At 40.4% G+C, this 23,565-nt stretch overlaps 1 long non-coding RNA gene across 1 annotated transcript in view; it reads right to left on the bottom strand.

The window, feature by feature from the left end:
- Positions 1 to 23,565, bottom strand: part of LOC122823119 — a 51,916-nt gene that overhangs the window by 15,213 nt on the left and 13,138 nt on the right. Inside the window, exon 5 of the long non-coding RNA XR_006369282.1 lies at positions 1,949 to 2,021. This is a non-coding gene — a long non-coding RNA (uncharacterized LOC122823119). The remainder of the gene's footprint in view (positions 1 to 1,948; positions 2,022 to 23,565) is intronic.

Raw genomic sequence — 23,565 nt, 5'->3', positions numbered from 1 at the left:
TGTCCACCTCAGAAAGCGTGGGATTTAACGAGACACCAAATCGGCAACATTAAAGACCAGACATTAAAGTTACTGCAGCGCCACTCAGGCATCTCACCAGCCCAGCTGCCAGCAGAATCATAACAGTGCTTGGCTGCTCCACTCATATCTCCTCTCATACACCTTGACATATTGTCTCTGCTTATCTTTGTCCAGCCTTCTAGGCAGAGTGTCCAAGGAGGGAAGGAAGGATTTGTTTTCTTATAATTTGGGGTCTGTTGGAAACTTTTTTTTTTTTTTGCGCCTTGGGAAACTCAGAAGGACACTTTTCAGTGTCAATGATATTTTTGATTGATCTATTTAGATTGGGTTGGTTTTTACGGTTAATATGTTGATTATGTTTTTCCACTATGCAAAAAAACAAAACAAAAAAAGAGCATTTATGAACAGATTTTTAATTAGCAATGCTATCATCTATTTGCCCCCTTACAGATTTCCAATACTTTTAATATCAGAAAGAAATAACTTTATAAATGAAGTTTCCTGATGATGATCTGATTTATTAACAGAAAATAATCTCTCCAAACAAACCTGAAGAAGCAACTAATTGTGCCACTATCAATGGGAACAACTGTCCACCAAGCCTTTTTAATACCAGGTAATGAGTATTTTGCATCTGGATCTATTTTGGCCCACTCTTCACTGTTGAATTTAATTTCACCCATATGGGAGGGGTTTAGTGCATAAACAGCTCATTTGACGTCCCGCCTCTAGACTAAATGTCCAATACTAGTTGCTAATTTAGCAGTTCATTACTAAGTGCTCAGCAGGCAACAAATATAATCTGATCCAGCCATCTTCCACAAAATAACCTTAATTAGTATACGTACACTAACTCCATCCTGTAAGTAGTAAAGGTTAGTACACCTTGTAAAATTCTTACTGGCTAAATAACGAGAAAAGAGAGCCTGAAATAGCCGATTAATAGCGACTCAACAAGCTTTCAGTTAGACAGTTAAAACTGTTGTAGTGCTGACAAACATGTAAATTATACACCATGTTGGTATGCCGCCTGACAAATGAGCAGTTTGCTCTTTTGAAATAGTCAAAAGGCTTGTGCTGACTGACTATGTTTTGAAATGATCTTGGGACACGCGCAGAGCTGAGGGAGCAAGGGGAAGCAGAGGTTGATGTCCATTTGTTGACTCGGTTCAATTTGCTTGTTGTTCCTCCCCGAGTGGCTCAGGACGGGATCCTGTCTGACGGTTCTTTCACGGTAATAAACACCGACAGTTTTCCTCCTCACGTTTAAGCCTCTAGAAGGGTGGCTCGGTGTAAAAGAGAAAATGGAATGGCAACATCTGCTGGGAGAGGATGTGCAGGCCACCCCTGTCAGAGTGAATTCAGCTCAGTATCGATGGCATGGTCCTGGGGCTTCATGTTTGAAAAACACAGACCGCATGTTCATGGATTTTTTTTCTAACTCCTCTAGAGAGAGAGAGAGAGAAAGAGAGAGAATCCGCTGCAGATAGAGAGGCATTTCTTTGAGCTTTGCAAAGCTCTTTTATCCAATGTTCTTTAATCCCTCCAATATCCTTTGTTTACTTTTTCCCTCATTCCAAAGTTTTCTGAATACACGTCGGAACACCTGTGTCGAGTCACCTGTGCACAATTAGTTTGTCAAATTAAGCCCCTGAGGCCTCATGGTGTTATGGTTTCTTAAATTGTGACTTTTACTTTATCTCTCCATTGTCGGCTATGAAGTCTCTCATTTTTCTCTTGGCAATGCTTCATAGACATTCCATCTAGTTCAAGTCAGCTACCAGGTACACAGCCTTTCCATAATGCTTGTCAGTAAAAGAAATTATGGAACTTTCTAATATGTGCTGACACTGAACTTGGTTAAAAAAAAAAAAAAATCAGTGGACCAACACCGTCTGATGACAAGGCTACTCAAATCATTACTTACTATGAAAGCTTTGACTGCGACCTCAAGCAAGTTTGACCCAATGGCTCTCCTTTCTTCCTCTAGAGCCTTGGACCTGGAAATGAAGAACAAATTTTACTTAAATTTTAAATATTGGATTTTGGACAACTAATGTGAAATGCTGGATTGTTTCTGGTTCAGGAGTGGCTTAACATGCATAAGTATAGGTACTTATGCGTCTATAAGTAAAATCCTGACTCCATCCACAGCCTATAGCCTTTTTTCCTGATTGAACTTGATAATGGACATAAATTAATTTTTGATGATATTCTCATTAACTGAGATGCACCTGTTAATGGACTGTATGACTGCCCTCTAAGTAACTTTACACTCTGTCTAAACAAGTGTGGAGTGCAGGCGTGTGTGTGTTTGTCCATGTCCCCATGGCCTCATAGCCCATGCAAAATTATGAAGTAAAAGGATTAGAGAGAGGTCGCTTTGAAGAAAAGAGCAGAATTTAAAAATGCTGTGTGCAGCCAGAATACTTTGTGCATTTATCCCAGCCCTGGCCCAGTAGCATGTGATGCAGATGTGGCTTGTCATTGTATCGTAAGGAACACACACAGTGACCATTTGGTTTGGAGTATGATCGCCACCCACTTCTGCCCCGCGGAGGGACATGTGGGGGATCAAACCTCTGTTTTCTCTGGTTCCTGTGAGAGAAACCCTTAATCCTTGGCCTAGCCTGAGCAAACAGCTCCACCAGCCACACTCCAGTCCGAATCGAAACAACCTGAGGTGAGGGGCGTGCGTGAGAGCAGACCGGGTTGTCCCTTTGGGTTCAAGTTCAGCTTTGTCTAACACAGGCTCCATCCTGAAGAACATATCATGCTTGTGTTGCCTTTTTAATTGGCGGCTGAAAGTTGATTGATGTCTATAAAGCTAAACTCAATAAATGAGTAATGCCAAAGTCTGTAACTTGAATGTCAGTCAAACACTCGCTCCTTCATTTGGCTCAGACACGGACAAAAAATACAAATATCTCCAAAGCCGAATGCTATTATCACGGGAAAACAAACTGTTGGAATGTTAGAGAAAGCTATCAGCAAACATTTTTGTAATGCAGCCATACGTCCACTCAATAAATTCCGACTAAAATAATCTCTCTGTTTACATCCAGGCTTCAAGACGGTGTCAGTACAGACGCTAAGTTATTATCCATAATGGAACTGCCACACTATTCAGATTTGTATTTGTTGAAGATAAAAAACAAAACAAAACAAAAAAACAACAAAACAAAACCGTTTATAATTTTCTGTCCAGTCTACGATTATGCTCCACTTTGTCTACCACATAACATCTCAATAGAAGGTTGTTTGGGTAGCATATTTTCTACCAAATGATGTGACATTTGAGTTCAACCCATCTCTAATCAAGCGTAAAGATGAATCATTTTGCTTTTACGAGCTGTCCCTCTATTTTCAAGCTACATACAAACGTTTAGGTCAAAATGCACTTCTGTAAAACTGTCTTGCTAGTAGGCAATCCTAATCCTAATCCCTGCGTGTTGTCTGCTGTATTCTGGGTCTAAAAGTGACAGTTCAGAGAACAGCCCTGTGGGTTCCTACTACCGTGCTAACCAAATGCCTTTTCATTATAAACGAACAATCAGCCATTTTCATGAGATGGTTTTTAAAGTTTAAACCAACAATTTTGCTGTGACATTTCATTGGGCTTGTTTTTGGCAAGCCTCAACCCGTATTCTGTCATAGAGAGAAAATGTGGAGCGTGGTTCGTGAGGAAGTACACAACCAGTCGGTCTCAGAGTATGAAAAGTGCTTCTCATTTCGAAATCTATTCAATTTATAAGAATAAAACCTGCAGCTGAAACTCCTTCAAGGTGTGTATCTACCCGCTCAAAAGAGTCAGACTGGATGGATGACATTTGTTAGAAATAGGTCTGAACTTTGACTGGAGCATTCCAACACATCAATGTGCTTTGATTCAAGCCATTTGACTGTAACTTTGACTCTACGTTTTGGGCTGCTGGAGGGTGAACCTCATTCTCCGTCTCAAGTATTTTGCAACATCTAACAGTTTTCGTCCCAGGGCTCTCCTGCATTTTACTTCATCCATCTTCCCAACATCTTCCCACATCCCTGTCCCTGCTGAACAAAAGACTCCTCACATCATAATGCTGTCATCACCTTATGTTATTTTCTGCCACTTCACAAACTATTTTGTGAAAAGGCTAAATTCATCTAAATATACCTCATTAATTTTGAATTTGGAGACTATTTTCAGGAGAATGAGTTCGATCCAATGTTTCCACCGAATCCAGAGCCAAATAGTAATACCCTCCTACTTTGTGTTATTGTTCCCTTTCACATCTCTTTTTGCTGTATGAACTGGCCTCGTGAGTTGTTTTGCAACCACATAAAATTAACAGCACATAGTTGTTTGACAAATTGTTTTGCTTGTTATTTTGAGACAATTAAAAAAAAACAAAAAAAACCCAGAATGATGGAAACCATTGGATAAAGAGCACCGGTTGTTGAAGGGGAAAATTAGCCTGTGTGGCCCGAAACAAATAGCTGTAAATAAATCATCACACACTTATTCCCATTCAGTGCACAGTTTCTGTTTGCCTTATGAATAAATGAGAACGCGACCCTGTTTACCTCCCACTCATTACAGACGATGCCCTCCACACTCGGAGGTCGTCACACACAAAACACACCCGAGCCTGCAGTTTCGCTGCTGCAGCACGTAGCTGCTAGCAACTTCTTAAACGTATTCTTTTTTTTTTTCTTTTGATTTTGACAAAAGTCACAGATGCTGAACTTTTCACATAACCAACTATCAGACAAACACAATGTTAAGCCAAATGTAAAGATGCAGCTTTGAATTTCTCTTTTCTGAGCAATTGTTGACATGGTGCCAACCAAAAAAAAAAAAAAGAAATTTAAATAGGCAGAGGCAAAAGGACCTAGTTAATTATTAAAACTGCCAAAGTGCTACGGTGCGGAGAGAGGGGAGAGGGGACAGCACGCAAACACTACAGGAGAGAAGTCAAGGTTCTGCTAAGTAATTATTTATCACCCAAGGCTATTGCTTTGGAGACAAAGTGAGACTTGAGGGGGCCAACATGATGAACTAGCCTGGTTTAGAACCTTATGAGGTGTTACAGACAGATTAAGTATTACCTCTCAGACTGTATATTTTCAACATGGCATGGTTAGAGTTGATGCAAAGACACAGACCAGGCGATGGGAAACTTGAGCTGCAGCAATGAGGCAAATTTGTCTCTTTAGATGCCTAAATGGGTTAAGAAGTGTTCGTTAGACAAAGCACAATGTAACACATAACACTACGTGTGTTTATCGAGCATTTATCCCCGTTCTGTCACTCAACTCAGAAGGTTTCTCCACTCCCTCATGTAGCCCTTTATTTAAGGTAAGGGCTCGTTCTGATGAATGAGCATGCTAAGATGGTCTTTGTGTAAGGTATAGCGGTCTAGTCCAAACACAGCTGCTTACACTCACAAATATGACAGCAGCTGCAGCAGCAGTTTGTCTTTTCCAAAGACCTTTGTTGCCATGGAGAGGCTTAGGTGCAGCAAGGTGATGGATCTGCTTCTGCCGATGTCATAATAATCACAGAGGCTGAATGGATGTTCATTTACACACTCTGTCAACTATTTCGCCTCACACCGACCGTTGTAATGTATGATGTAATGCTGAGCACAGTGCCACCCTGCCATTAAAAAGCAGTTAAATGAACAGCGAACATCTTGAACATCGCCGTGTTAAATGATGTAAAAAATATGCACTTTTTAGTGGGACATATGTCTTGTTGAAAAGAAACCAATCTGTGAGGTTATCACATAAGATAGCAATTATCTGGTTGGATAAGTGTGTGCACCTTTACACTTCTACTTAGTCGATTTTGATTGAATTCTAGGATAAAGTTTCCTTCCGACATGTTGACTTGGTTATGTTTACGTGTTCCACTATGCAAGATCTCTCCAAATATCTCGAAGCCAAAGATTGTCTGGAGTTTCTCACCTGACTCAGCTATTCCAGAACGTGCATTTTTATCTAATGAAGCCATTTTTGTGGATTAGGACAAATACTTTGATTTACTATGGTGCTAAAACATCAAATCCTTCTTGGTTTTCTGATGGAAGACATCAGAAAGTGCTTCATTATTACTGGAATTAAAGCTCGATTATAATTTCATCCACATTGACAAAAACAGAAAACAAATCCAAACACCATGATGCTGCCACCACCATCTTTTTCCTGCAGTTATGGTGTTCTATCATTGAAGCTTGATGGGGATGGGGATCAGAATTTACAGTCAGTCTTCATTAGTTTGGAATAAAACTTTTGTAATATTGGGTTTTCCCCCACATTTTTTCCAACCTCTGATGACCGTTGGGGCTATTTGAACAAATGTACTCAGATGACTGGAGACAATTTACACGTTTTTTATCCGTATAAAATTATGATACTATAATAACTATGATAAGGTCCCTTAAGTATGGAGTGCACTGTTTCTCCGACCATTGCAAATGTTCCATCTCCCAAAAGTAAAAGCAGTGGGTTAGCTATAAGAATTGTTTCTTTACTGTGTGTTGTCTTTCATTTTCTAATATCACCCTAAGGTAATTTGAGGCTTTTAAAAGTCTCCATCAATAACTGCAATGATATAGCTGAAAAAAATAACCTCTTAAAGATTTTTCATAACACAAAGCAATTCTGAATGACTATACAGTCAACTGAAATGCTAAGTGATACCTCTGGCATTTGTGTCCGTATGTGTGTGCGCATGCAGCACAGAGTATGTGTTTGCCAGGTAAGCGATCCAGGTGGATGGCAGCAGAGGGGCTCCGGTGTCCCGTTTCAGGCAGCAGCTGGTGAGCGAGACCCTGGCCGAGGTCACCATCAGCGGGGACCGTGCCCCCCCCCTCCCCCGTCCCTCGCTGCTTTCTCCACACTCGGCCCTGTCATCGTCATCCGATCTCATCCGTGCTGCATACATGGGAACAGCAGCTTCTCGGCATCACAATGAAGCTCTTTTTAATTATCGGGGACAGTGGCCTCGGTCGAGCGATGACAGCTAAAGCGTACGCGTCGTCGTCAAGAGACGGAGCAGCTCATGCATTCATTCAGGCACGAAGCTTCACGGGCACGGTGATAATTGATCACATTGTGGAGCCGTGATGCGCAGCACAAAGGTCGTGCTTGAGGGTACACAAAGCCACACAGTGACATCCACATGCTGACTGGACCGCCTGCTGAAAATAACTGAAGATGCAGCGTTGTGTCACTTTTCCACGTTATCAACTTTATAACCAAAAGCGTCTACTTTAGTGGAATTTCCAGAGGTAAACTGACGTAAAATAGTGCACAATTGTGCAGTACAAGGAGAGTCCATCCATCCTCCCATCATCTCCAACCAGCTTCCCTTTCCCTGCTGAAGAATAGCATTCCTAAAATGATGCTGCCGCACCATGTTTCACCAGAAAGGATGGCTTGTTCATGATAATTTGCAGCTTTTATTTCCCCCTGTATATCAGTCTTCCTTTACTGTCCCATCTGACCAGAGTACATTTTTTCCACATACTTGCTTTGGTATCAAACATCTAAGCAGGACTTTCTCTCTTTTTTTTCTTCACTGTTCAATAAAGTCCAGATTTGTGGAGTGCACAAATACCAACACCTCACCTGAGTTGCAGAGATCTGCAGCTAAGCTTTTTGTGGAACCTGATCATGACGGATTTTATTTTCGGGTATCAAAGTAAACAACTCTGAGCACAAATGCATGCATCATTTCTCTGTTTTTATAAATATATATATATATAGATATATATATAATATATATATAGATATATATATAATCCTTTTCAAACCAAGCATAACTTTTCTCCCTTTTACAATTACGAACACTTAAATCTAAAAAGACATATTTAAATTTGCGTGTAATGTGGGAAAAAGTTTGATATTTTTGGCAGATGTAGACATTTGTTGCACGCCGCCGCGAATAAAGAGTTCAAATTAAAAATATTGAACTTTTTCTGTTTCGTCTAAAACATTTTTAACATTAACATTTTTAGCGACCATTGTCTCCCGAGTGCTCTCACATTGTGTAAATTAACACGGGGATATTATGTAGCTGTTGGAGCAAAAACGAGGTTAATTTGTTTGGCCTCATTTCCTTTGGTGACAATTTGTCTGCGTTAAGATAACAGCATAAAGACAGGATGAACACAGAAGCATTAAGGCATACAGAAAGTGCTATTATTATAGCTACATAAGGTCGAGCAGTTTTTAAAATCATGCTTCATCTGCAGCAGAGCGGGAGGTTCTGGAGGATACCGTATGTGGGACAAATTAAGCAGGCTTTATGCTCTGGGTTTTAAAGCACGGCCTCTTCATCTCACCAAGGAAATTGAGTTTGTGACCGAAAAAATGCACTTTCCTCTTAACCCCCTGACCAGCCGTCACAGACACACAAACTTTCTCTTTGAAGGCTAAACGGGCAGAAACGAGGGAGGATTGGCTGTTCTTCGGAGTTATGGAAGCCCTGATCCTATTACCCGCCACCCCGTGAAAAATGTGTCTGCAGGCCCCAGGAGCTTTTAACCTTTCACTGCTCCGCGCTTTGATTCATGGAGGCCAGCGCCGCTCTCATGTGAGTGTTGGCCCGCTGAAAAATGTGGAGCCAGTGTTTTCTGGCCTCAAGGTAAGTCCGAGTCCTGCCTCGCAGTAAACATAGGGATTCCCTGCGCCTGCGAAAAGTGAAATAAAAGGAATATTTCTCCACAGTTTTTTCACTGAGAAAACACATCAATCAAGGGTCAATCTCTCACAGTGCATGTTATAGAAATTGTACAAGGTTTTTTATGATAGCCAGCCTCAGGCAGCTGCAGAAAGTGTCTGCTGATCAGAGTTTAAAGCCACACATGCCACCTTTCTGCAAGTCTAAATCAGTCACTTTTGGGTTTTTTTTGTTTTTGTTTTTGTTTTTTTAGGAACAAATGCAATTTTAGATATATACCGACATCACAAAAGTAACTTTACTGAATTTTCTTAGTATTCTTCTTGCAAGTGTTACATGGAGGAGACAGTGTTGGGAGTTCATAACCCACCTGCAACCAAAGAGTTGCCAATGAGTTGCCGGTTTGAAGCCCCGCTCCATCTGTTCGTCCCAGTTGTTGGGTAAGACAACGTTTTTGGGATCAGGTCAGACTTTTTAGTTTAAGTTTACTCGGCTTTTATTTGTGCATAAAGTTGTCCTTTTCATTGATTTCATTTGAGCAGTGAATCTCTGCAGCTCCTCTAGAGTCACCTTAGGCTGATTATCTGCCTTCCTTGTGTCTCACTGTAGATTGGTTATGTCTTGTTGTGATTATAGACATTCCATAGCCTTTCAGTTCCAGAAGATGGATTGTGCGCTGAGGTGTTCCATGCTTGGAATGCTATTTTTAAAAACCAACCCTGCAGATGAATACCCAAAATAAAAATGTTTGATCCTTCAGAAATCTGGAAGAAAATGCAGCTCAACTATGAGATGCACATTTTTTTTTTTTTTTCCAAATGTGTGTTTTCTTGAATTAAACTAAGACAGAGCAAAAATAGACAGCTTAGACCCCGAATAAGCTTAAATGTTTGCTAATGGGGACCTGTAGCTCATGCTTTTTCAGATTAGGTTTATCATTCAATAAAAAGTGGATTTATTGATCTCATTTGGGATGCTTAGCTGCAGCCCATTTAGTTCCACATCACAGGTCTCCGTATGAGTTACTGCCAAGAGCCAGAGCATTAAAAGAGCTGACAAAAGAGGGTCTGAGTCCCCCTAAAAAACTCAGCCGTTTTAGCTGCTTTGTTGCCAGCCCACAAAGAGGAGCCTTCGGGGGGCTTGGAAGAAACTTACGACAATTGCACAAGTCACAATATCTACTTGTGTGGCGGACCATAACTTGCCATGCACCTCAGCTAACGTGTTGGTTTAAATACCACGGAGAAGCTCTGAAAACAGGCATTAAAGTAGCCCAAATCCCCCTCAAGTGGCTGTGTGCTTAGCATGGTCTCTGAAAGGTATCCAGCCGTTTATGTGAAACCTAAGCACTTCTTGATCAAAGGCTTTTAGGAGACTGCGAGGTGAATGAGGAGCCTTGTACAATTCTCTGTTGATGACTTTTTTTTTAAGTCAGCACAAGCGTGTGGATGTGTGCGTGCGTGTGTGTGTGTGTGCGTTTTTTGTTTTTTTTTGCGTGCGTCTCCAAAGGCAGGAATCTTTCACCGGGGAGAACGGATTAACACATCAAATCCGTCCCTTCAATCAATTGGGAGGTAATGGAGCGAAATCGGGAAACACACGCTGCACATTGCCCGCACGCACAACAGATTAAGGAAGCTTTCTCTTCTCCACGCCTTCATGAACACTTGTACTCAGATGTAACAAAACAAAACTTTTTTCTTTTTTTAATGCAGGAAAATGAATGAGGGGAAAATGATGCTTTAGTTTATTGAATAGAATCTTAAAATATTTCCAGCTGTTGCCTAGAATTATAGAAAGCAGAAATAAGTACGATAACTTTCCCTTCTTTTTCCCCCCTTTGTTCAAGGAGGCAAAGCCTGCATGGTTCCTGACGGAAGCTGCAGCACCACTTTGTGTTTGTGTTTGGACAAACTTGACCCTCAACCTCCTGCTGTGGGCCCATGACCTCTCTCACTGACCCGTCAACATACTAATTTGTCAACACACCCACCCCTCCTTCTAGGGCTCGTCCATGGTCCCTCAGACTCTCCTGTCTTTGCAGACACAGCTCTGCTCGCAATCAATATCGCAACTGTGTGAAAAGTTAAATTAGCGAAAGAGATTTGCATCTGTAGCGCAGAGCCATAAATATTAATGTGCTTTTGTTTTATACATGTTTGGAGCCAAAGCAAGTGTGGTGCTTAACATTAGGTTGGTGCTGCATTCAGCACTTTCTGTGGATTTTTACTACACTCTGGTGCATTTAAAGCACCTATTTGTCTACCATATATTAGATATTAGATTCAGTAGCTGTAATTTTATGAAGACAGTCCACTTTCGTTCTCTTCTATTGCTACCCAAAAATGTGTTGTGCTAGTGGGTTACTGTATACACATTAGTTCAGAAGTTTATATACACAACAGGTTATTTAACCCCAACTGATGCTGTGATTAGCTTCACATTTCCTGAAGACACATCCTGCGATCGGGCAAATTGGGTTAATCTAATTCGGAAAAGACAAATTATTGGTACAGTTCTAGCAAAAAAAGAAAGGAAATTTGGTTTAATGACTTTATGATTAAGAGCTGGAAGGACAGTGGGGAACTGTCATCTTAACTGAAGATTTGTGGTTGGAAAAAATCTTGGATAATTATGATTACCAATCACTTAAACGCTTGGTGACAATAAAATGTCAAAAAAACACGACTGCTGAACCCAGCTGTTGCCAGTAGTTAAAGTGAGATCATTTCCACAGGCATCATGTGAAGAGAACCAAAAGAACTGGAAGTAAAAAGCTGTGCAGCCTTAAAGAAAATCTGATCATTTAGGCTAATAGAAAAAAGGGCTCTAATTTACCAGAAAACATAAAGATGGGACTGTAGACCAATGAAAGAAGGTCATGTCATCTGATGAGTCTAGGTTTACCTTGCTGCATAGTGGTGGGCACATCGGTGTAAAAAGAGAGGTGCATACTGTAATGCATTACTCTGCTTAATGCCAACTGGACAGGCCTGTGGTTGCAGCTGTGTGATGCAGGTTCAAGTTCAGTAGTATTAGGGGTCCAAAGAATGAGGTGAGCTGACAGCCTGGATATGTTAAAAGGGCTGATTATCCCGTATCTGACTTTCATATTCCAAGACGACGGTGCCAGGATTGTGAAAATGTGGTTAAAGGAGTATGAGATGTTCTTTTCACACACACCACAGAATCCAGATCTGAACTCTGCTGAGAAACTTTAGGACCTGCTGAAAGAGAACTTACAAAGCAGTTTGACTCTTTCATTTTCTTTGTAAGATCTTCACAAAGAATGTATGCAACTATCTTATCGATGTGACATAACAACATTTTAACCAAACAACACCATATGGAATCAAAGCTAAGGGCAGTCCAAGGAAATATTTGAGTGACATTTGTAATAGTCAGTGTATTTTGATAAGCATCTCTCCTAAATGACTTTCCCAGCGCTTTTTCAGTCCATGTTTACTTAAAACGCACTTCACTATTCTGTAGTTTTGGTGTTCCAGATGTTTGAAGCTGAAGCTTGTCTTTAGGGGTTTTCAATCCCAATGCAATTTTTAATTCTGGTGTTTCTTGAGATGTTCCTGAACATTCTGACTGAGCAGCTTTTATCTAAGGGTGACAGTTTAGATCATATGATTGAAACATAACAGCTGGGACGACGTTCCCAAAGTCAAATCAAAATTGATTGTGGAAGGAGTAAAGCAGGTCAACTTTGAGCTCAGCAAAGACCTCCACCTCAACGCTACTGGGAATTTGTGGATTATGTTTAAAATTCAGTTTCAGTACAATTCAGTTTATTTGTACAGCACCAATTCCCATCAAATGTCGTCTCAAAGCACTTTACAAAAAATGTGCGTCCACACACCCAATAAATCTAAATGAACTAAGCCGATGTCAGTGTCAAATTCTGAATCATTTGTCTGAAACAGTCCATCTTTCAGACCTTCACTAACTAGAGAAAGGACACCAAGCCCACAGTTTTTTTGTGTCATAAACGGAATGTTAAATTCCAGGTAACGGGCCAAACATACAGAAAACTGGATCGGTTTCCTCTCGCAACTAATCCGCTGTGGTGTGTGCCTCCCTCCTTCGACATGTGTCATCATATGTTTAGCAACAAACGGAGAGCGTCTGCTCTAATGCTGATGGAGCAGCGATCCTTCTGGGGATCCTTCCGCCCAGTTCCTCTGTTTAGGTGCAGTGAAAAAGCAGCAATTTAAAAGCACTGAAGTCGCAGAGGGGACTGTGTGGAAATGCGATAAGACAAAAGAACTCTGCTGAGCGCCGCGGCACAGAGGAGATTGTGAAAGGTGAATGAATGGTTTTGAGTGATGCCAAGCGATCACAAAAGGTGGGAAACGCATAGTATTCATTCCCCGTGACTTTCTGTCCTGCTTTGTCACATCTAAGCTACAAAAGTCAATATATTTTATCTGTGTTTTACGTGAGAGTCTTTGTTTTCAGCATCGTTACTCTGATACCCCCAACTAAAAGGCAGTGCAGCTGTCTTAGCAATGTCGCTAATACATTGTTACTGATTTAGAGTACTTTTACTGTTGTGGAATTCTTCAATGTTTTTACTAAGTTTGCATTTTGTTTGCCTTTATATAGACTTAAACACTTGTTCAACATTTTGGTCAAATGTCGTTTGGAAAAGTGTCCTTTAATTAAAGGGGTGGAATTATGCATTTTCCAGGCACAATCCAAGTTATTTTTGTTTAACTTCACAATTATAGACTACTTTGTTATAAATTTAACGTTATATGAATACTTGTGCAAGATACCGTCTTCATGTTCCCCTCAGGTTTGTCAAAGATAGTGTGCTGCTTGCTAAAACGGAGACGTCTTCTTGGACCCAGACACCGGCTAAGAACTAAAGTACTTAAAAGTTGTCAGAGTGAACATATGGAGACGCAGGTCAAAGGAAAGCAAGATGAACATTTGGAGATGTAAGAGGTACAGTTTTAAATCCGGACCCGGATAAAAACGTGCCAGAGCAGACTGCGAGGCAGAGCCCTGGCACCGCCGCATAATCCATTTGCTCATGGCAGAGGCGTTAATGCCTGAGCAGCTCCAAGCCAAAAAACATAAGGGAGCGCTTTAATCAAAACTTGCATGAATCACAGCCGTAAAATCTCTGCAAACGTTTGAACAGGGGTGAGAGGTGAGCAAGCGTCACTTTGGACTCCTGAGCCCGAGAGCGATAGGGCGAAACCCTTCCTGTGTGTGATGTCACGTCAGGGGAAAATGAGCAACGCGTACGGCGTCAGTGTGGTGGCAGGCTTGAACGGGGGACGGATTAGGACTGTCAATAGACCCCAGTGTGGCTGATCCTTTCAGGGGTTAAAGACCAGGAAATCACTCTCTCAGACTCACAGACATAAAGCCGTAAGAGCACAAGCCCTTGCTAACGTTCCTCTGGTGGCTGATGAGGTGTCTTAGCTGATTAATGCCGCCCAGAACTTTGGAGGTCGTTTCCAGGACTTTAATTAGGCCAGGCACTAACTAAATCACACTTAGACAATTGAGTTCTCAGTTATCTTGAATTAGGCTCAGCTGAAGGCCAGGAAACCTGATTACCGTGTTTACATGAGGAGAAGTCCCCAATTTAAAGGTCAGTAGAAGGGGAGGATAATAGAATATTAGTTACCTAGAATAGATATTGGACAAAATGAAAAGTTATGCGATGTTTCCTGCGGTGTTTCAAGACAGTTATAACTGCTGGGGTGGTTCTGGAGACTCATGCTGAGGCCAGACAAGCACAAATCAGATTAAAGAGCCAAATTTAAGTGATTTAACAATCTCTGTGGAGAGGTTAATCCCATTACAACAATGACCTCCTCCTCCCTAAAGCACAGAGGAACCAGCTTTTATTTTTTTTTTATGGTTTCTAATTAATTGCCTCTAAAACCTTCCTACAAGCACTTCTGCGGCAAGTTATCTTACCGGCTGATTCTCTGGTCTTCTTGGTTGCAGAGCTTCAAATAAACGTCTCATGACCACGTTTGATATGTCTTAACACATTAAGGCATATATCTATATATATATATATATATATATATATATATATATATATATATATATATATATATATATACATATATATACATATATATATGATATGATATGATTTGTATCTTAGATCTACAGATCAAAGTGTTTTTGATGTAATGGAGCTTACTTTAGGTAAACTCGATGATAGACATGTACTTATGCTTATATCTGGTTGTAAAAACAACCCATTCATTGGGTGCATACTAAAGTAGAGCCAGCCATCACTCTTACAATGCTGCCTTAAACCTGCATCTCACAAGATACAACTACAGGCTGACTAATCAGATATGTGTCAGGTTGCTATACTTGTGTGTTATTCATAGGGTTATTACTTTAGGTAATACAGTGAAACAAGACCACCTGCACCTTGTTCAGCTGGACTGAGGGCAAAAATGGCTCTTTGCCTAAGCATCAGCCTGCTGATTACACAATCATTGAGATAAAGTGTGTCCAAGCAGATAAATGCCTCTAAAACATGCAGCTCTCCAGGAACCAACTTAGCTCTAGACAACAAAACGTTGTATTTTCTGCGATGCAAGTTGCCCACCAATATACAAGGTCCAAACCGTTCACATTTCTGGTCTGCTGCTCCTTTATTGCATGTCCATTTCCACTAGTTAAATACATTTACTCTTGGAACAATTGTTAATGTGTATATATCAAACTCATTACTTAAAACATTATCCAGACTTTTGGAGGAGTGGTCCATCCGACCATGAGGGAGGAAAGGCCGAAGGAGGGAAACAGGAAAAAGGAGGAACGGTGGAGTGACACTGGGATTCGGCTCGGGAAAATTCTCTGTGGTCACTCGTAAAATGGTGAAAGCAGGAAAGAAAGCATGTTCTCGCAGACCGCGTAGGGATTTGACGGGACTTAATGAACTCTAGTGTGTGGTGTTTGGATGGAGACAAAGAAACACAGGAAGGACTTTGGTCAAATTCATCAACCACAACGTGTAATCCAATGTGTTGGATGGTGGTCTCAGCTTTATTTCTGGGGCCAACAGGGAGGTCATTATAAAATTAATTGGCTTTCTTTCTTATGCATGAAGCCTTTTGCATTTTTTTCAGGGGGAGGAGGTGTACTCAGAGGCTCTAAGTTTAGAAAGAGCATTTATACATCCAGATAGAACTTCAAATTGTTTTATTTTTTTCAGATTTTTGGGGTGACTTGACAGAGGGCATAATTAGATTCTTTGTGTTGCTGTTACTTGTTTTTTTCCCTGAACAGAAGAAAAATAACAAATCAGAAAGGACAGCCACATTTTTTTCCTGCGCTGAGAAAAAATATTTTGAAAAATAACTTAAGAAGATGAATTTTAATAAGAGAAAACTGGAACATCCAGTGCCTCACAAAACACCCTTTGAATATTTTTAAGCTTAGTAACATCTATTATTCTCACATTCAGCTTATAGTCTGTAGCATGACTTTAAATTAATGCTTAGGTGCAAACTTTCCAATGTGTCTGAATTCAATTCTGCTATTTAAAAAAGTAAAAATTTTAAAAAGTACATAATTAACCTAATGACCAGAAAAATAGAAGTAAAAAAATATTACAGGTACTTTTAGTGTTATTCTCTTGTGGGAATTCAGCAACAATATGTTCCCATATATTTACTTAAAAACATTATTTGGTTCTTTATTAATTTAGTCAAAGTCATTAAGATCCATTGTGGCAAGTCGAAAGACCACTTACAGCTCTGGAGCCACAAGTTGCACACCACTGTGATAGACCAACATTAAGTCTTCAAAATCCCTACAACAAAAATCTGAGAAGTGTGGCATACATTTATGTTTAGCCCCCTTGAGTCAGTCATTTGTAAAACCAGACTTTGCTGCAATTCACATGTCTTCTGGGGATTGTCATTCTTCCCCTCAAATAAGTGCAATCTCAGTCTAACTGACCAACTGACTTTGACTGGGCCATTCTAACACTTAGATGTTAAAATGGTTAGCCTAGGCTGAAGCCCTGGCTGCAAGTCTAGTGTCTTTGTCCTGCAGGAAGATGAACCTCTAATCCAGCCTGAAGTGTGTTGCAACCTCTAACACATTTTTCTTTAGGCTTGACCTGTTTTTAACACCACTTATCTTCCCATAAACCTTGACCAGATTCCCTGTATCTGCTGAAGAAATGGATCTCAACAACATGCCGCTGCTATCAGCATTTTCCAATATTCCGATGTTGTTGTCATAGTAGTCTCCCCTTAAATTCTCATAGGACCACAGTACCTGATTTCAAAAAAGTGTGTCCACGTGTTTCCATGCAAACAGATGCAATAGTACCACATCAGAAGCGCAGAATAACATCGAATCCAACACAACGAGGTGTGAACAAAACACATCTTGCAGTTTTCTTGCTTGTAAAATTCCTGAACAGTTAAGGACCACATGTCCATCCTGCAGTTGTCTGTTTGTTTTCCGCAATTCCAATAGATATGATCATCTTTTTTTTTTTTTCCTGCTCTCTGAGTTTTGTGTTTGGACAGAAAAGGGGAGGACCTGCTGAGATCTCCTCCACTAACAGATGGGAACTTGTAGGTCCATTAGGCTGTGCAGCACGCTTCGATGCATTCCGTCAAGAACGCTGCAGAATCTATCGATTCTTTGGTAAGAAAAGAAAATTACAAACCAGACATCTAGTTTACAATTCTTGGGCGCTTGCTGGAAAGGACGCCCTGCATGTGTGATTGTTTCTGCAGAGAACTTTTACTCATAAGGAAACACTCTGTGTGCTCCGAGAGCAGGAAAATGATGGATGCGTTTCATTTCTGCCACCTGTGCTTCCACTGACAAGATAATGTTATTCTGTTGCACATTAAAACTCCATCCATTAAAAACAGATGGTTAATTTATGTGGCACCACTCTCTCAGCATTTGCTACTGTTAATTCAGTTTGATCCCAACACCCAGCAGAGAACTAACAGGTCCTTCAATTTGTCTTGGATTTGAGAGCATGGTGTTAACGAGAGTTCAAATCTCCCTTCAAAAATACAATTTGCTTGGTTACGTCTACCTACCTACCACTAAATTTTCTTTTTCCAGTTGGCTCTTCATTTAATGAACTATATATGAATTTGACCTTAAACACAATAAGTACAATCAATCAATCAACTAAGAGTGAGAAACAAAACTGTTTCCTCAAATTGTGTGCTTGTTTCGTTCATTGGAGAGCTCCTACACATTGTTTATGTAATTTTTTATTTATTTTTTTTGACATATTGAAATTTGAGTTCTGAGTACTTTTATATAATTTATAAAGTACAAATACAAAATTTCACCTTTGAATTTATTCAGTTTTTTTTATTATTATTATTATTATATGGCGATCAAACTTAAATACAGAAAATGTCAGTAAACTCAAACTAAACTTTTAAATGAAGACTGGATCTGAAGGATTTTGCCAAGAAAGGTAAAAGTGAAACTGAAGTGATACATTTTTCAACAAATCAAATGTTTAATCTCCTTCAGCTGACATTAATGAATTCAATATATTAAAAAAATCCTTTTGGTGTCTTTAAATCACCTTATCCCTCTGCTTTCCTTCAACTGAAACATTTATTTATCTCTTCCAGACAAAGCCCCTTTGTGGGGTCCATTACTATGTGAAGACATCAGACACTTCCCCTGAGCTGAAAACTGCTCTGTGTCCTTCAGCTCCAACTCCCTCCTGCTATTGAAAAGGAACAGCTTTCTTTTTTTCCATTCATTCACCAACTATATCACTATCACCTGGGGTTCAAAATGTAAAGAGAAAAAACCAGTTGGTGTAGATTGTGCATGTTTAATGTTGATAAATTTCAGGATTGTGGAATGACCAAATAATAGTTTCCTACAGGTTTTTCCACTTGAGGTGTTAATCTCTGCACCTCCTCCAGAGCAACCATAAACCATCTTGCTTATCTAATCAATCTTTTGTCTGTAACTTCATAATGCCAAAGGAAACGTCTGATTGTTTGGAAACAAAATCTCCCCAAAAACCAGGATTCTCAGACATGCTGTTGAATCACTCTGAGAAGTAGGTGTTTCTAAGTGGTCAGAAGAGGAAAGCACTTCGCTTCAGCATGTTTGACCACAAGAAAGCAGACAGATTGGTAAACAGTCTGCAAGTTCCTGCTGCAATGAGAGCGATAATAGTTTTGTCCTTCCTCCAGGCTCCGTGGCTGTTTTCTGGGGAAGCAGGCTGGCCAATTTCTGAGCCAGGAGGGGGGCAGATGAGTTAGTGGGGACGGATGAAGAGATTAGAAATAGAGTGCGGAGATTCTGGCCTTCGGTGCCGAAAGAAGTTATGCTGTCTGGAATCAAGTGCTGGCAGTTGGTAGGCAGTGTTTATTGCCATGTTTTGTGGCAACAGTGGATGTGGTTGCAACAACCTGAATGCAAATAATGTGTTTGTCTGCAATTTCCTGCACTAGTCTGAGCCACACATGTGACTGCGGGCCACACCCAGGCCAGGGAACACTTGCAAGATTATTTCATATCTCCATCTTTGATTGTCCACCAGTGTGTCACAAAATGCTCATATCAAAACACACTGCATATTTCAAAAAAGTACGGTTCCAGTTAGAGATATGAACGAAGGCTCTGTGCCTCACTGTGATCCAAAGTACACATTTTACTGCTTACCTAAGCCCGCTGCACAATTCACATAACACTTCATTGACTTTGTATCGCAAGACAAGCTGTCCACAGATGGTTTTCAATAATTTCTGTTCTTAAGCAGGAGAGTGTATCTGCGTACATCCAAATGGAGTTAGCAAAAGAACAGATCATCAGTCCTCTCTGCGGGTCTGACTCAGTTTTACATGTTCAACCCAGAAAGATTACTCTAAATCTGCCGTCAAACTGCTAAAATATGCACCTTGTGCAATACGAATCTGTACAAGTAATTATCCTCTGTATCGGGATATTGGGCCCTATTAGGCTTAATTATTCAACAAAAAGTAATAAAATTGTTCAGTCAATAAAAATTCTGTCTCTCTGTCATAATGGGGTGCCGATAAATGTATTTATTGGCCCCTCAGGATTCTTTCAGAACTGTATTTTGAAAATATCTGAACTGAAAGAAGTTTTGTAAGTGGTGTAGCCTGTCTTGGGCCAACTTACATAGCATACCTAGGGTGTTTCTTACTGAAAAATACTGGGTGGTGCAGCTGGTTGAAAACATGGAGAAGTTAAAGCAGGCAAGAGTCCAAAGCTGAGGCTAACTCTCAGTCTGGTACAAAGCTCTTGATTTCTGCTACAGCATGTGGAAGTGCTTTTGGCTTGGAGTAGATCTAACTGGGCTGGGAGGGGGGAAAAAAAGGGAGAAAAACCTGTAGGCAAAAACAAGCAAGCAAAAAGCAGAGTCTGCAAATGGACAAAGGAGCTGGGACAAAGCACATTACTCTTCATTTTTGCCACATCCAACTTCCCAGCATCCATACAGTGGGAAAACAAGCCTCTGAATTATGATGAATGCAGTCAAAAGTGGAAAGGGGCTGCTAACAAAAAAGCACATAAAGGATTCTTACATTTAGCATCGCACAATGGAGCAGAACATTTCCTGGGATAAAATTACTGCTGTTGCCAAGTTGATTAAATACACAGATTGTTTTTTTGTTTTTTTGGGGTGGGAGTGAGGGGGTGGGGGGGGGGGGGGGTTGCATTGCATTGCATTCATGTTTTGACATTCTTCCTGATCCGACCTTAACAACCGACTTCAAGGCCAATTCCTCCCCTGAGCTGACCCCGTCCCTCTGAAACAGCCTGGTCTCTGCTCTATATGACAAGGTTTCGGCAGGGTTATCATCAAGTCTATCCAGTGGTCTCAAAGCTAATATCAATGTCTCAAGGGTGTGCAGATAACCATCATTTTTCTCCCTCTAAACCTCACTGTTGGTCCCCTGAGTAGAGGCTCAGCTGCCTGCTAAAGCCTGTTTTTACTTCATCCCTCTGCTGTTGTCACAACATTTTCATTACATTGCAGCTTTAAGCCCTTAATGACCCCCTTCTAAGACTAAACATGAGGTCAAACAGGGTGTTGTCCGGACGAAGAGCCGCATGGGCGGCAACTTTTGGTCATAGCTAACCTTTGTTGGCCTCTAAGCTGATAATGGCAATCTATTGATGTCAGATGTTCAACACTGAAGCAAATATTAAATTACATTTAGAATACTGAGATTTTTTTATTTTTTTTTTTTTATCTTTGAAATGAAATGATTTTCACAGAAGTAATGTTGATTAAATAAAAACTCATAAAGTAAAAATCACATACGGATTCTATTACCTTACTTTTTATGATCAGATTTATATTTGAATGTCCCTTCAGATCAGCATTTGGTTGATGCAACGCTAGCTTCAATCACAGCATTCAGAGGGTATGTTTGAGGCTGTTTTAGGGCATTTTTTATTTTTGACTATGTGGGGAAAAGGGTCATGGTTAGATATCTTAGTATTTACTAGGATTGGACTTGGTATAAAGAGTTAGAGAACCACTGATTGAGGCAAAACAGGAAAAAGGAAGCAAAGACGATGGGTTTTTGGAGAGCTAGAACTTTTAGCTGTTACATAAATACACACCACCTTCTGAAATGCTTTCTGGTGCATGTTACCGTATGACTACAGCTAAAGTCTGCGCAGCCAATGTATAAGAGTGTTGCTGTTGTTATAAATAAAAACTTCAGTCCAGAAAGCTAAAGCAAAGTGTAAATAATGCAGAAGTTGGGGATGATATCAAAAACACCCCAGAGTTAATCCGTTCAGAGAGCACGTTCCAACACACATGGTGAGTTTTTGATATCACGTTTCTGAATTTTGTTAAATAAACAGTAACTGCTTCAGCCTTTCTAAACCTTTGCCAAAACCATACAGAGCTTGGATGCAAGTGCTCCTTGGGGAATAGTTTCAGGGAAAAAATTACTACAACTATCCAGATCTGAGGTAATCACATAGTAGCGTACAAATGTCTACATGTTTCACGTTAGGAGGATCCAGTCTCTTCTACAGGCTCTTTGGACTTTCTGAAGGTCCTGGAGTTTGTAACAACTAGTGACCATTTTTTGGATTAAGATGCATCTCTGCTCCGACACAAAAGTTGCCTGACTACCTTCTAACCAGCATGTCAAAGATCTGCAGAAACCTGTTAGTGGACCATCATTTGATTGGGGTGTGTTGAAATCAGAAAATAACTGAAATTTCAAGGGCACTTTCACTTGAGGACTGACTTTGGGCACCACTGCCCTAAAGATTTTTGTTGGGCTTTTAAGCTGCAAATCTACAGCTTCAATCTGGATTTCCTTGCTGAAAGAAACCTATAAGAAATCCTACTCTCAGTTTTCCACAAGCCACACAGGGTAAACGGCAAATATGGGGAAGAAGGTGCTGTGGTCAGATGAGATTATGTATAAATTTGGGGGGAATACTCTGTACACAACATCCCGTGGGTAAAACACGATTGAAGCAACATGCTGTGGTGATTCTTTTGTTGCAGCAGGGGCAGAGAAGCAGGTCAGTGTTAATAGGAGTATGGATTCAGCTAAATACATGGCAATCCTGAAATAAAAACTGTTAGAGGCTGTAAAAGACTGGAGAGGAGATTTAACTTCAAGCAGGATAATCATACCACTAAGGGTACGATTACATGGGTTACATCAAAGTGTATTTGCAAATCTATTGAGGAATCTGCTGCAATTAAGAAATGCTGTTCGTAGATGCTCTCCACCCACTCGGATGGAGCTACAGTTATTTTGCAAAGACATATTCGCAGAAATTTCAGGTCCCAGGTGTATGGATCTGGGGAGACATAACTTGCAGCTACTAAGTATCAACTCAGAGGCACTGAATACAAATATACACACAGATGTTCAATCGTGTTTTTAGAACCATTTATAATCTACTGAAGTTATGTGATACTTTGTGTTGGTCTTCCACGTGAACAAAATGCAATGGTATTTCTTGTTATGTGGCAAAATATGAACACGGTAAAGTAAGCCACCTGACCACTTTCTTCGTATGTTAGTGCAGTACTGTGATGTTTGGTCAAATTTATTATGTAAACATCAAGCTAGGGTCCTAAGATAAACCGTGAAATACCATTGAGAATCTGGAGAACTATTGGAGAAATTATGGAAGAACAGTCTGTACTTGGAAGAAAAACAAAACTAATTTTGAGCAGTTAATCCGATTTTTATTTTATTTTTTTTTTGCTTAGTTGTGAGTTTTCTGCATGTCATGAAGTAATTTTCTACATCTGAATCCTATAGCGGTGGGGAGAGAAACACAGTGGTTAAGACCATTTAAGACTTTGTACTCAGAATGTTGTTTCAACGGGTTGCAGAAAAAACCTATGAAAAGTTTATAAAGCTAATTTCGGGCTGCTTGCCGAGCTTTCAACATTTTCCAAACTTCTTTATGGATGAGGACGACTCCGGCATTTTCTTTTGTTGCTTTTAAGCTCAAATCAACTGCTATAGACAAGTTGAACACCTTGGATGAGCCTTCCCATAATTAGAGCCGCAATTATTATCGATATAAACATAAAGAAGAACTGTTCATTTTCTCCCTGATTTCTTAGTGCATGTGGTTTGAAGGCTGCTGTCTAGCTTAATCTCCTACAGTGTCAGTTTATTTCGTGCGCCTGTTCAATTGCTCTGCTGCTGCTGCTGTCGCTGCCAGCTCTTTGGTGCCCAGTTCAGCGCAGACACAAGCTCACTGAGCCCAGTCGGGTGTGATTCTTCTGTGTTTGCTTGATTTTCCACCAAAGTCCAAATGAAATGATTAATGGCAATGAAGGGCCGCGGCTTGTTTCTCAGCTCACAGGCTTCAGGGTCTGATTAAGC

Source organism: Gambusia affinis, linkage group LG20 (assembly GCF_019740435.1).
Source record: "Gambusia affinis linkage group LG20, SWU_Gaff_1.0, whole genome shotgun sequence".
NCBI lineage: Eukaryota > Metazoa > Chordata > Actinopteri > Cyprinodontiformes > Poeciliidae > Gambusia > Gambusia affinis.
This window is presented reverse-complemented; position numbering and strand designations above follow the sequence as displayed.